This window comes from Choloepus didactylus, chromosome 13 (assembly GCF_015220235.1).
Source record: "Choloepus didactylus isolate mChoDid1 chromosome 13, mChoDid1.pri, whole genome shotgun sequence".
In the NCBI taxonomy this organism is placed as follows: Eukaryota; Metazoa; Chordata; class Mammalia; order Pilosa; family Megalonychidae; genus Choloepus; species Choloepus didactylus.
Genome location: NC_051319.1, coordinates 91,966,072 through 91,979,541, shown reverse-complemented (window position 1 = coordinate 91,979,541; position 13,470 = coordinate 91,966,072). Strand labels below are relative to the sequence as shown.

The 13,470-nt window shown below is 40.1% G+C and overlaps 2 protein-coding genes and 1 pseudogene across 4 annotated transcripts in view; all 3 read left to right on the top strand.

Annotated features, from left to right (window-relative positions):
* The window catches only part of JAKMIP2 (janus kinase and microtubule interacting protein 2), a 177,672-nt gene that overhangs the window by 66,907 nt on the left and 97,295 nt on the right, over positions 1-13,470 (top strand). The window lies entirely within an intron of this gene.
* Positions 1-13,470, top strand: part of LOC119508277 (40S ribosomal protein S20-like) — a 90,119-nt gene that overhangs the window by 66,853 nt on the left and 9,796 nt on the right. The gene's annotated exons all lie outside the window — the stretch shown is intronic.
* On the top strand, positions 6,267-6,774 carry LOC119508276 (annotated as a pseudogene).

Genomic DNA, 13,470 nt, shown 5'->3' with positions numbered 1-13,470 from the left:
GACCGATATCACATTTTTTTTCTTTTTTTTATTGTAGTAAAATATATAACATAAAATTTGCCACTTTAACCATTTTTAAGCACACAATTAAGTGGCTACCATCAAAATCATCCATTACCAAAACTTTTTCATCACCCAAAACAGAAATTCTTTACCCATTAAATAGTAACTCTCCATACTCCCTTCTCCCAGCCCATGGTAATCTCTAATGTATTTTCTGTCTCAGTGAATTTGCTTATTCTAGCTATTTCATATAAGTGGAATCATATAATATTTGTCACTTTGCATTTGATTTATTTTACCAAGCACAGTGTTTTCAAGATAGCATGTATCTGAACTTCATATTTTGTGGCTGTATAATATTCCATTATATGTGTATGCCACATTTTATTTGTCCATTCATTTTCTGACGGACACTTGGATTGCTTCCACCTTTTGGCTATTATGAATAATGCTGCTATGAATATCAGTTTACTAGTATCTAAGTCCCTTCATTCACATACCTAGAAGTGGAGTATATACTTAGGAGTGGAGTTGCTGGTCCCAGTAATTCTGTGTCTAACTTTCTGAGGAACCAACAAACTGTTTTCCACAGTGGCTACCCATTTTACATTCCCACCAGCAATGCTTGAGAGTTCCAATTTCTCCACATCTTGCTAACACTTAGTATTTTTTTTTTTTTAATAATAGCCATCCTTCTGGGTGTGAAGTAGTATCTCATGATTTTGATTTGCATTTCTTTAATTAAAAATGATGGTAAGCATCTTTTCATGTGTTTATTGGCCATTTGTGTATCTTCTTTGGAGAAATGTATGTTCAAGTGCTTTGCCCATTTTTAAAAAATTGGCCTGTTTGTCTTTGTTGTTGAGATGTAGGCGTTCTTTGTATATTCTAGATATCAGATACATGATTTACAAATATCTTCTCCTGTTCTGTGGGTTGTCTTTTCACTTTCTTGACAGTGTCCTTTGATGCACAAAAATTATTAATTTTGGAAAAAAGTACAAGATTTCTAGTTTTTTCTTTTGTTGTTCATACTATCATGTGATATCTAAGAATCCATTCCAAATACAAGTTCCTGAAAATTTTCCCTATGTTTTCTTCTAATAGTTTTATGGTTTTAGCTCTTATATTTAGGTTGTTGATCCATTTTGTGTTAATTTTTGTATATGGTGTGAGGTAGGGGTTTGCGCTCATTCTTTTGCATGTAGATGTCCACTTTTCCTAACAACATTTGTTGAAGAGACTGTTCTTTCCCCAATGAGTGGGCTTGACACCATTGTGAAAAAATCATTGACTTTAGATGTGAGGTTTTATCTCTGGACTCTCAATTCTATCCTTTGGTCTATTTGTCTGTCCTTATACCAGTACCACACTGTTTTGTTTTGTTTTGTTTTTTAATCATATTTTTTATTGTAGAATATAACATATATGCATAGAAGTAATAACTTTGTAAGTGCAATTTAACAAGTAGTTAGAGAGCAAATATCAATGAGTATTATAGGTTACAGTTTCACAGTTTCAGTTATTTCTTTATTATGAAATATAACATATACAAAAATAATATTTTTCAAAGTGTGATTTAACAAGTAGATATAGGAAATTTTCAAAGTTATTATGTGTTATAGTACCATAGTTTCAGTTATTTCCTTATTGTGAAATATAGCATATATACAAAAAGGTATAGCTTTCAAATTATAATTTAACTAGTAGTTATAGAGCAAATTTCCAAGGATGCTATGTGTTACAGTTCTGCCATTTCAGTTCTTTCCTTCTAGCTGTTCTAATACCCTAGCAAGTAAGAAAAAGAAAATTACATAAAGATTCAGTATTCCTAATCCTTTGTTTCTACCCCTTCCTCTAGTTTGATCACTTTCCCAGTCTTCAGGATTGTCTAGGCAACTTTATGAGCAAAGTGGACACATCTAGTTGATGTTCTTGAACAGGCTATTGCCTCTGGGTTTGGGGACTTAGCTGGCATAGGAGCTCTCTGAAGGATTTGAGTTTCTGAAGAATAAACTTAGTGAATGAAACTTTTATAGAATGCACACGGTTTTGATTACTGTAGCTGAGTAGTAAGTTTTGAAATTGGGAAGTGTGAGTCCTCCAATATTCTGCTTTTTCAAGATGTTTTTTTGCTATTCATGGAAACTTGCAATTCCATATGAATTTGAGGATTGACTTTTTCATTTCTGCAAAAATGACTGATAGACTCTAAACTTTGAGATGCTGATCCCCTAGCATATGTTGTCACAAACATTGGGACTGGCGGTTTGATGTGCTGAGCCCTCGAGCATGGGACTTGCCCTTATGAAGCTCATTACCACAAAGGAGAGTCTAAACTTATATGTAATGGTGCCTAAGAGTCTCCCCCTGAGTACCTCTTTGTTGCTCAGATGTGGCCCTCTCTCTCTCTAACTGAGCCATCTCGACAGGTGAACTCGCTGCCCTCCCCCCTACGTGGGACCTGACTCCCAGGGGTGTAAATCTCCCTGGCAACGCAGAGTATGACTCCCAGGGATGAATGTGGACCCGGCATCGTGGGACTGAGAGTATCTTCTTGACCAAAAGGGGGATGCAAAATGAGACGAAATAGTTTCAGTGGCTGAGAGATTCCAAATGGAGTCGAGAGGTCACTCTGGTGGACATTCTTATGCACTATATAGATAACACCTCTTAGGCTTTAATGTATTGGAATAGCTAGAAGTAAATACCTGAAACTACCAAACTCCAACGCAGCAGTCTGGACTCCTGAAGACAATTATATAATAATGTAGATTACAAGGGGTGACAGTGTGATTGTGAAGACCTTGTGGATCACACCCCCTTTATCTAGTGTATGGATGAGTGGAGGAATGGGGATAAAAACTAAAGGACAAATGGGGTAGGATGGGGGGATGATTTGTGTTTTTTTTTTCACTTTTATTTTTTATTCTTGTTCTGGTTCTTTCTGATGTAAGGAAAATGTTCCGAGACAGATTGTGGTAATGAACACATAACTATGTTATCGTACTGTGGACAGTGGATTATATATCATGGATGATTGTATGGTGTGTGAATGTATTTCAATAAAACTGAATTTAATAAAAAAAAAAGAAATTTACCAAAAAAAAATGACTGATAGAATTTTCATCAGGATTGTGTTGAATCTGTAGATCACTTTGAGTAATATCAACATCTTAGCAATATTGAATCTTCCAATCCATGAACACAAGCTGTCTTTCCATTTATTTATTTAGGTCTGCTTTCATTTCTTTCAGTGCTGTTTTGTAGTTCTTAATGTACAAGTCTTTCACACCTTTGGTTTAATTTATTACTAGATATCTTTATTCTTTCAGATGCTATAGTAAATGGAATTGTTTTCTTGATTTACTTTTGGATTGTTCATTGCTGATGTATAAAAACAGCTGATCTTGTACTCAATAACTTTGGTGAATTTGTTTATTAGCTCTAGTAGCTTTCTTGTGAATTATTTGTGACTTTCTGTATATAGGATCATTTCATCTGTGAATAGTTATAATTTTAATTCTTCCTTTCTGATTTGGATGTCTTTTATTTCTTCTTATTGTCTTATTGTTCTCGCTAAAACTTCCAGTACAATGTTGAATAGCAGTGGTGAAAGTGGTCATCTTGTCTTGCATTTATTTTTGTACCACCATTTTGCACAATTCTAGAGATCATACGTGAATGACACTCCCTGAAGCTGTGCAACATGTCACTCCCAGTAACCCTCATACCATATAGAGCACATCTGAAGCATGGTGGGAACCCTGGTCTATGGTTAGGGTTTTGTACAACCCCCAAAAGAGTTATGTCTAAATATTCTGTTTGTAATTATCACTTACCTTGTTGGAATGAAGAAAGTTAAGGCAGGTAGCCGCCCATGTATTGGGAAGGTTTCTATAGAATATTGTTTTGCTTTTGTCTCTCTTTTAAAATTGAAACAAATATCATAATGTTATATTCAGATTTCAGACACTGGATCTAATTTGGCTTTAAAATATAAGATATAGTAGATATAACTATGTATTAGCATAATCTTGCCAGAAAAAATACTCTTGGTTTGTATAACTTGTGTATCAGCCTAAATCAAGTAGTTATTCCAAAAACTAGACCCCAACTCCTGTAAATCAGTTTACAAAAAAAAATGAGTATAAATGAGGAAGAAAGTCCCTGAGCTAGCTTTCTATATCTCTCCTTCTCTCTCTCTCTTTCTGTCTGTCACACACACAAACACACCCATGTACACACCTTTCCTCCTGTAACAACAGGGGAAGAAAAGAGAGCCTCTGGCCTTGCTTTGCTGGTCAGAAGCTAGGGAAGAATGCTACCAATGTCTTGGCCCAGGACTCAGGCTAGGGCTCCTGCAGCTGGAACAATGCCTTTCCCGTTAAATAATGCCCCAAGAAGGAATCCAATCTTCTGGCTCTCCCTAAATAGGAAATATGGGGTCTGCCAAGCTGCAGGCCAAGAAAATCCATTGATCCAGTATCCATCATGAACCTGACCTATTTCAAGACTAAGAAAAGAATGCCTGGATCCTTCAGGCTGTTCTGCCTTATGGATCATGCGAAAAAGGAAGCCAGGCAATGGTTGACATTTTGCTTTTCTTTTATATCATTTCGACCAACAAATAAGCATTCTGTTTGTTTAAGCTTGTGTTAAAGAACACTTAATTTAATTGGATCATTAGATTCAATTTAGATCCAAATTGGATCATTGGATCCAATTTTAGCCAACTTTAGTACACAAGTACGTCTCAAGAGTCCTTTATATTATATTAATACTTAGGGCTTTAGCTCTGTTTGATTCTAGTTTGATTATGAATATTCATCCTCTTGCTAAAGTATGAGAGGAGAAATTCCTTCTGGTCCTGTGTCTAAAAATGGTCACAGATAAACCAAATTGGCTAGTTTCCATGTGCTTTTTTATTTTGGGCCTCCAAGGTACTCAGCCTTCGATGTAGGACCTTAAAAAAATCAAAATTTGACATAACTTGATAAGCTTTAAGCACATATACACATTACTTTGCTCAAAAGGACAGGAAACATAAAATTTAATTTCTATTCCTGTCAAAACAGTTAGTTCTCTGTTTTATTTTCTTCATTTGACAGTTTCTATTTTACTGTATTTTTTCAAAGGTGATCTTCAGCTCTTCAACAATGAAGAGTAATTTGCACAATATGAATGGATAAGGGAAGTTTGAGAAAGAAGCATTCTTGAAAGAAGTAATACCAAGGCACATTCAGGGGAGCATCCAAGGTCAAGCTAGGCATTCAGACTATAAAAGCTACTGATGATTTTGCCAGCCACAAGGAGGGAGGGGAAGGAGAATGACAAATAGCGGCTTTGACAAGCAGAGCCTATCAATTTCACTAGACAATTACAGGATCTGTAGGAATCTTGTTGGCGTGGCTTCTTTTTCTGCACTGTTTCTCATTCTCTCAGCAAGTCCTGATCTAGGGCAATGGCTGCCTGATGTGTGGAGGGCTCACAAGCATTCCTGTTTCTAAAATAGTTGCCCTGATATAACTGTGACCTCACAATTCACCACAAAGACAAGATGGGAAACACCGGAAAGGAGAAAAAGGCTACTGTCATCCCTCTGGGAAATGACTTTTATCTTCTCTAGCCAAAAGAGAACATTAAAGGAATTTTTAAAACCTCAGTCTTTTGCCAGGGCCGGCAGTAAGATTGCCAGTAGATAGTTCAACAATAAATCTGAGATTGAATGGGAGTGATCGTATTTGATACCAAGAGAACAGGTAAGTTCTAGCCTGGTTTTTCTTATCAGTTTAGATATAGGAACTGGTCAAAAATTCCTTAACAAACAAGTAAGTTATTGAAAATGCTTTTAGAAGAAATTATTTCCTTGAGAAAGAGCAAACATCACCAATATGTTTAACTAAACATGTGATTTTGTACTGAAATCTGATTTATCTGATCAGTTCAACCCCCAAATTAATTGTGATTCTGAGTGTTTAAACCATTCAGCTGACCTGAGTTTTAATCAGTCCTTTGAAATTTTGACTTGAAAGGAAGATGGTACTGAAATGCCAAAACGTGAACTTAATAATTACCGTGCCAGACAGTTGTCGTTGCCGGTGGCGAGGGCGCGAGCAGCGCAGCGGCCTCTCTCCCGCCCCTCAGGCCGGCCCGGGCTCGGTCCCCGCTCCCTCCGCTCCCCACTCCCCTCGGGTACAGGAAAGTCCAGCCTGCTGCCGGGTACCAGAGGGACGTAGTGGCCGCCGCCGCCACGGGCCCCGATGATGCCGGCGAATCTCTGTCCGGTGAAGCTCTGCGTGTACGACCTGTCCAAGGGCCTGGCCCGGTGTCTCAGCCCCATCATGCTAGGGAAACAACTGGAAGGCGTCTGGCACACCTCCATAGTAGCGCACAAGGATGAGTTGTTCTTTGGCAGTGGCGGTGTCTCCAGCTGTCCCCTGGGAGGGACATTGCTTGGGCCCCCAGACTCTGTGGTTGTTGTGGGGAGCACAGGAGTCACAGAAGAAATCTTTCTGGAGTTCCTGTCCTCCCTGGGGGAGTCTCTGTTTCGAGGGGAGGCCTGCAACCTCTTTGAACACAACCGTTAACACCTTCAGCAACGAAGTGGCCCAGTTCCTGACTGGGCGGAAGATCCCTTCTTACATCACTGACCTCCTCTCCGAAGTTCTCTCTACGCCCATCGGCCAGGCACTGCGGCCCTTCCTGGACTCCATCCAGATCCAGCCTCCTGGAGGGAGCACCATGGGCAGACCCAATGGCCAGAGCTAACAGGACTGCATGGAACCACCCTGCCTCGCCAGGGCTTTTCCTTTTTAAACAAAACAAACTCGACCAGATTTCTATTTTATAATTTTACATCAGAGCTAACAACCAGGGGTCGGCTTTTTTAATTTCCCAGGGAAGGAGATCGTCAGGCTGCATGTAGGACAATGCTGCTAAGAAACAGAAAAAAATGCCATCCCTCCTAATAGTATTATACTAATTTATTAAGGCTGTCTTGTCTATGAGTTCACTTCTCACGCTGTTTTGTAAGTGTCCTCCACACTGGAGAAAGGGAGGGGGCTTGTTTAAGCAGAAAGCAAGAGGCATAGTTTGGAGAAGCCCCAACCTAGAGCTTTTTTCCAGAAAAAATGCCCACACACTACCCAGGTTGCCACCACCCGTGGAGCCCAGGTGAATTTCACAACATCCTTGACCCTGAAGCAGTTACTCTCTAGTGTGAAATGAACAGAAGGTTTTGGTGCACACAGGACCAGTTTCAGGATGACTAACTCAACTTAAGGGAACGCTTTTGTCACTACCCCCTGCCCTTCCCTCCCCTCCCCCTGGGTACAGCGCCAGGCCTGGAGTAGCCAGAAACCTCAGGGATGAGGGAGAATGAGAGCAGGTCAGAGAAACAGGATAAAGCCATTCTTCCTTCTGCCTGGACTGATCACCAATCTTGACGGCATTTTGGTAAACCTGCCTTGCTGCCCCCACAGCGCTCTCCTTCAGCATAGCAGGCCTTCCGTAGCTAAGGAAGTTCTGGCCTGGGGGCAGCCAAGACCCAGGCCTTGTGTCTGCAAATGCTGAGGTACGTTAATTGTAGTCACTATACCCACCCCACCCAGACCAATATGCAGTATTAGGCAGGGACCAAGGGGAAATGATTCCCTGGTTTAGGAAAATATTCATGATGTAGAAAGAATAATAATACAGAATCAAGATGCAAGAGAATTTAGAGTTGTTTCTGATAGGGATTTTCACATTATCTTCAAAGTGTTCTGGAAGCATGTAGTAATTGGGTTGTGATCCTAACTTGAAGAGGGCGTGGCAGGGGCATAGGATGGCATCTTCCGGATGACCTACTGCTAGGAGTTTACAGGCAGGGAACAGTCTGGAGGTCTGGAGAGGCTTTCAGATTCCCTTTCCTCACATGAGCCTCCCATAGGTTAGATTTGGGGGAAGTGAGTATGGAGAAGGGACTCAAGCTGCCAAGTGCCCAAGTCTCAGCTCCAGCATCCTTGGGGCCATGCCCCTCCTGCCACAGCTCCCTGCAATTATGTTGTTCTTTCCTGGGGGTCTGGCCTGCAGTAGGTGACTTTCCTCTCCCAGACCCTGCTGCTCACCTCTGGCCCTATCCCCTCCTATCTCTGCCTTCAGCATCGCAGTTGGCATTATCAGGGTCTCAGCTAGAGGAGAAGATGTTATTCTGCCATAGTGTTTGCCTGTGGCCTGATCAAGGGCCTATCAGTGATGACCAGCTGTGATGTCAAGTGACATTTTGGAAGTTTAAAATTGGAGGTCAAACCAGTGAGTAGTTTAATTCTTCTCAAGACCCACCGAACTGCCAATGTGCATGGTAATGCTAAATTAGAGCAGAAAGGAGCTCCTGGAAGATTAGGCCCACGGAGAATGGGTTTCCGAGGCTGGGTTTCTCTGGAGAGGGCAACGAGTTGGCCTAGGCTATCGCTTTGCTTCACACTTGGCTTTCTGTCCTGTCGATCTCTCCAGCTTGCCTTGCCTCCAGCCCTCTCTTCCAGGCTCCTGCTCCAGACCTTTCTGCCCTGAGCAAACTCTCAGCTCTATCCAGAAGTGCTGGGCAGCACAAGCTCCTTTTCTTCGCCTTCCCCTCCCCCCATATCCAGGTTCAGCTGGTTTCACTCCTCCCAGCAGTCACCCCAGACCCAGGGCTCTATTGGGAAGCTAGCCTAAGTGGCTCCTCTGAGAGAATTTGAGTCAGTCCATTGAACAGCCCCCCTCATGCCCAGCAGCCATTTGTACCAATGCTTGTGTCCCAGGGTTTTAGGGGAGAAGCAGCGGTCAGTAAGCAGGCTTCCCAGGGCTCTGCAGGAAGGCAAGCTTTCCCTGCTTTCCCCCCACTCAAGCCCCACTGTCACTAACTTTGGAAGCCCAGGCTCAGGCTAGGACCCAAACCCCATTCTCACATTTCTGTCAATGCCAGAACCTTGAGAACATGCTCATTGTGATCTGCTAACTCTACGTGGGGTTGTACAGTCAAGCCAAGTGGGAAATGTGTTGTGTGTGTAATTGGAACCACCTCCATAGAGGTCTGTTGGTTTAAAGGGACAGGGAAGGAGGAGGGATGAGATTGTCCCCCACTCCCAGAAATTAAGCTTGAATCTTTAAATTCTCTTATGCCCTTGAAGCCAAACTAATAGCTGTGTCTAGTATGGAGGTGTTTGCTGGTTTTCTTTGGTGTTTTTTCTAATGCAATAAACTCATTTCTGCCTGCTGGAAAAAAAAAAAAAATTTACCATGCCAATGAATTAATACCTTTAAGAAAATGGAAATAGGGTGTTTTAATTATGCTTTTTTGAACTTTTATGCCCCACTCCCTTGCTAAAAATAAAAAGATTAATTAAACTTGCTGCATTTTTTATTACAAAGAAATGTGTTTGCAAAGTCTCTCCCCCATCCTAAACCCCATGCATGACTCCTGTCTAATGTGCACTTCTATTGTGCACATTGCTTTCTAATTCTGAAAGAATTAGAAATGAAAATATAAAAGAAAATGGAAAATGATTTGAAATTTTTCATTATGATATAAATAGGTGAAATTTCTCAGTAACTTCAGGCTCATATGTCATCACATGTCAGAAATCTAATAGAAATAATAATGTCTAAAATGTATTGAGTTCTACCACGTGCCAGTTACTGTTGTGTATTTACGTGTATTAGCTTACTCAGGAAATAAAAGGCGGACAGAGAGGAGTTAAGTGATGTGTCCAGGGTCACATAGTAAGTGTTTAATGTTGGTCTTCAAGCCTGTGCTCTGACTCCAGAACACCTACCCTTAACCCTTATGCATCATCCTTTTTTCAGTAAGTTTTAAAATATATGAGTATGTGACTATATTTAAAAATAGTTAACTCTAATAGCAGAGAGACTATTCAAATGCAGATGATAACTCCCTAGGGGGTCTGTCTTCCCTAAGAGGAGAGAGGTGGTGCCCAGCTCTATTACCCGCCTTCCATTCAGAACCAGACCCCAGAGCTTGGGGGAAAACAGCCAAAACAGAAACTAAGGGGTCCACACCTCCTTACACCAGTCAGGAGTAACAGGCTGACAGACGCCATCTGCTGGGCAGGTTAGGAAAAGCACAGTGGCTAGAGGCCTCACAGGGTGTGTCAATCTTCTAAGACACACCCTCAGGTAAACCTGATACTGAATATTTCCCTCTTCTGAGATCTGAGCCCATTCTGGTCTGGGAAAACCTGATTGGGGTAACCAAGGAAACCAGATGCCTAGACAACAAAAAACTACAACCTACACTAAGAAAAACAAAGTTATGGCCCGGTCAAAGGAACAGACTTACACTTTAGCTGAGATACAGGAAATTGAAACACCTAATGCTAAATCAATTTGAAAATTTAGGGAAGATATGGCAAAAAACATGACTCATATAATGAAAGCACTGGGTGTATATAAGGTAGAAATTGAAAGTTTGAAAAACAACTAGCAGAATCTATGGAAATGAAAGACACAGCACAAGACATAAAAGATACATGGAGACATACAACAGCAGATCTCAAGAGGCAGAAGAAAACACTCAGGAACTGGAGAACAAGACACATGAAATCCTACACACAAAAGAACACATAGGGAAAAGAATGGAAAAATAAGAGCAAGTTCTCAGGGAATTGAATGACAACATGAAACTCATGAATGTTCATGTCATGGGTGTCCCAGAAGGAGAAGAGAAGGGAAAGGGGACAGAAGCAATAGTAGAGGAAATAATCAATGAAAATTTCCCATCTCTTATGAAAGACATAAAATTACAGATCCAAGAAGTGCAGTGTACCCCAAACAGAATAGATCTGAATAGGCCTGTGCCAAGACACTTAATAAACAGATTATCAAACGTCAAAGACAAAGAGAGAATCCTGAAAGCAGCAAGAGAAAAGCAATCCATCACATACAAAGGAAGCTTGATAAGACTATGTGTGGATTTCTCAGCAGAAGCCATGGAGGCAAGAAGGAAGTGGTGTGATATATTTAGATGCTGAAAGAGAAAAACCGCCAACCAAGAATCCTGTATCTGGCGAAACTGTCCTTCAAATATGAGGGAGAATTTAGAATATTCTTTAACAGACAATGACAGAGTTTGTGAACAAGATACCTGCTCTACAGGAACTACTTAAGGGAGCACTACAGACAGACAGGAAAAGACAGAAGTGAGAGGTTTGGAACACAATTTTGGGTCATGGTAGCACAGCAGTGTAAATATGCTGAACAAAGATGACTGTGAGTATGGTTGAAAGAGGAAGGTTGGGAGCATGTGGGACACCAGAAGGAAAGATGAAAGAAAAAAACTGGGACTGTATAACTCAGTGAAACTTGGAGTGCTCAACAATTGTGGTAAAATGTACAAATATGTTTTTACATGAGGGAGAACAAATGAATGTCAACCTAGCAAGGTGTTAAAAATAGGGTGGTTTTGGAGGGAAAATGCAGCCAGTGCAAACTAGAGACTATAATTAACAGAAACATTGTATTAGGCTTCCTTTAATGTAACAAAAGCAATATACCAAAGCTAAATGCATATAAGAGGGGGACTGTAAGTTGTCTGACTCTTTATTCTACTTTAGTTTAATACCGTCTTTACTTTTGTTGCTTCCTACCTGTCATTTTTTTTCTCTTTCTTTTTTCTTTCTACCTTCTTTGACTCTTCCTCCTTCTTTGTGGAAAAATGGAGATGTCCTTGTATAGATAGTGGTGATGGTGGTGAGTATATAAATACATGACCATACAGGGAACCGTCAGTTGTTTACTTGGGATGGAATGTATGGTGTGTGAACAAAGCCGTCTTAAAAAAAATGGGTTGATGAAGAAACCTTGAGGGCACTCTATTGAATGAAATAAGACAGAAACATAAGGACAGATATTGCAGGGTCTCACTGATATGAACTAATTATAACATATAAACTCATAGACATGAAATATGTTACCAGGATATAGAACAAGGCTAAAAAATGGGGAGCGGTTGCTTATTATGAGCATAATGTTCACTAGGTTGAACTTAAATGTTTGGAAATGGACAGAGGTGACGGAAGCACGTTGTGAGAATAACTAACAGTGCCGAATGGCACGTGAATGAGGTGGAAAGGGGAAGCCCAGAGTCACGTATGTCACCAACAGGAAAGTTAGAGGTTAAAAAATGGGATTGTATAAAACGGTGTATCTTGTGGGCAATGTCCATGATTTACTGTACAAATATTAGAAATCTCTTTCATGAACTAGAACAAATGTATGACACTATAACTAGAAGTTAATAATAGAGGACCACATAGAAAAATATATATACCTATTGCAAACTATATACTACAGTTAGTAGTATTTTAACATTCTTTCATCAACAGTAACAAATGTACTATACCAATACTGTAAGTCAGTAATGTTGGGGGAGGTGGTTAGGGGTATGGGAAGATTTGAGTTTCCTTTTTTTGTCTTTATTTCTTTTCTGGAGTGGTGAAATGTTCTAAAAAATTGAAAAAAATTTGATTGTGGTGATGGATGCATGGCTGTGTGATGGTGCTGTGGGCAATTGATTGTACACTTTGGATCTTTGGATAATTGTATGGTATGTGAACAATCTCAGTAAAAAAATAGCTAACTCTAGAGGAAAACATGCACAGCTTTTATTGTTTTCATCAAATAAAAAGTGTCCACAATTTTAGATGTTAATCTGACATAAAAAGATACTATAAATCATTATTATTGTGCCACTCAATTAGATAAAATGATAAAGAACACACAATTTCTGGAAATTTCAGAAAGAAATGATTCATTTTCATTTTCTACACTTTTACAGTATTTATTATCACTGTTAGCAGTGACAGATTTTTGTGATATTATGAACCATTTTGTTAATCTTACCTTTAACCACAGACGTATAAAAAGACAAATATTCTGAACCTAACTTGGCTAAAGCCAGATAGAAAGAGAAAGAGAAAGAACTTTGCATTCAGAAGAACCTCTTTACCATGCCCCAAGCCAACGTTACAAGAACCATATCTCCTCTTGCCATTCACCTATTCACTCATTCATCCATTTAAAAATATTTATTGATTTTTATGTTAGTCACCATGGTGAGCAAAACCCAACACTATCTCTGCCTTCTCAAGGCTTCCATTTTAGTGTGGGGTTAAGTATCACAATCTACGATACATGCTATTTAGAAATAAATAGCTGTTGCTATGAAGGTGTGCCCTAGAAGAACCTGACCTGGTCTGGAAAACCCAGGAAAGCTTCCTTGAGTGAATTACATTTGAGCTGAGATCATTAAGACTAAGGAACAGAGGTCCCTCTGCAAAGGGAATAGGACATGTAAAGGCCCTGAACCAGGAAGGAACATCCTATTTGCAGAATTGAAAGAAACATGCACAGACAAACACATACACAGGGAAACACAGGAGCAAAGAGACTCAAGGGCAGGTACCCACAAGTACTGCCGATACCTCT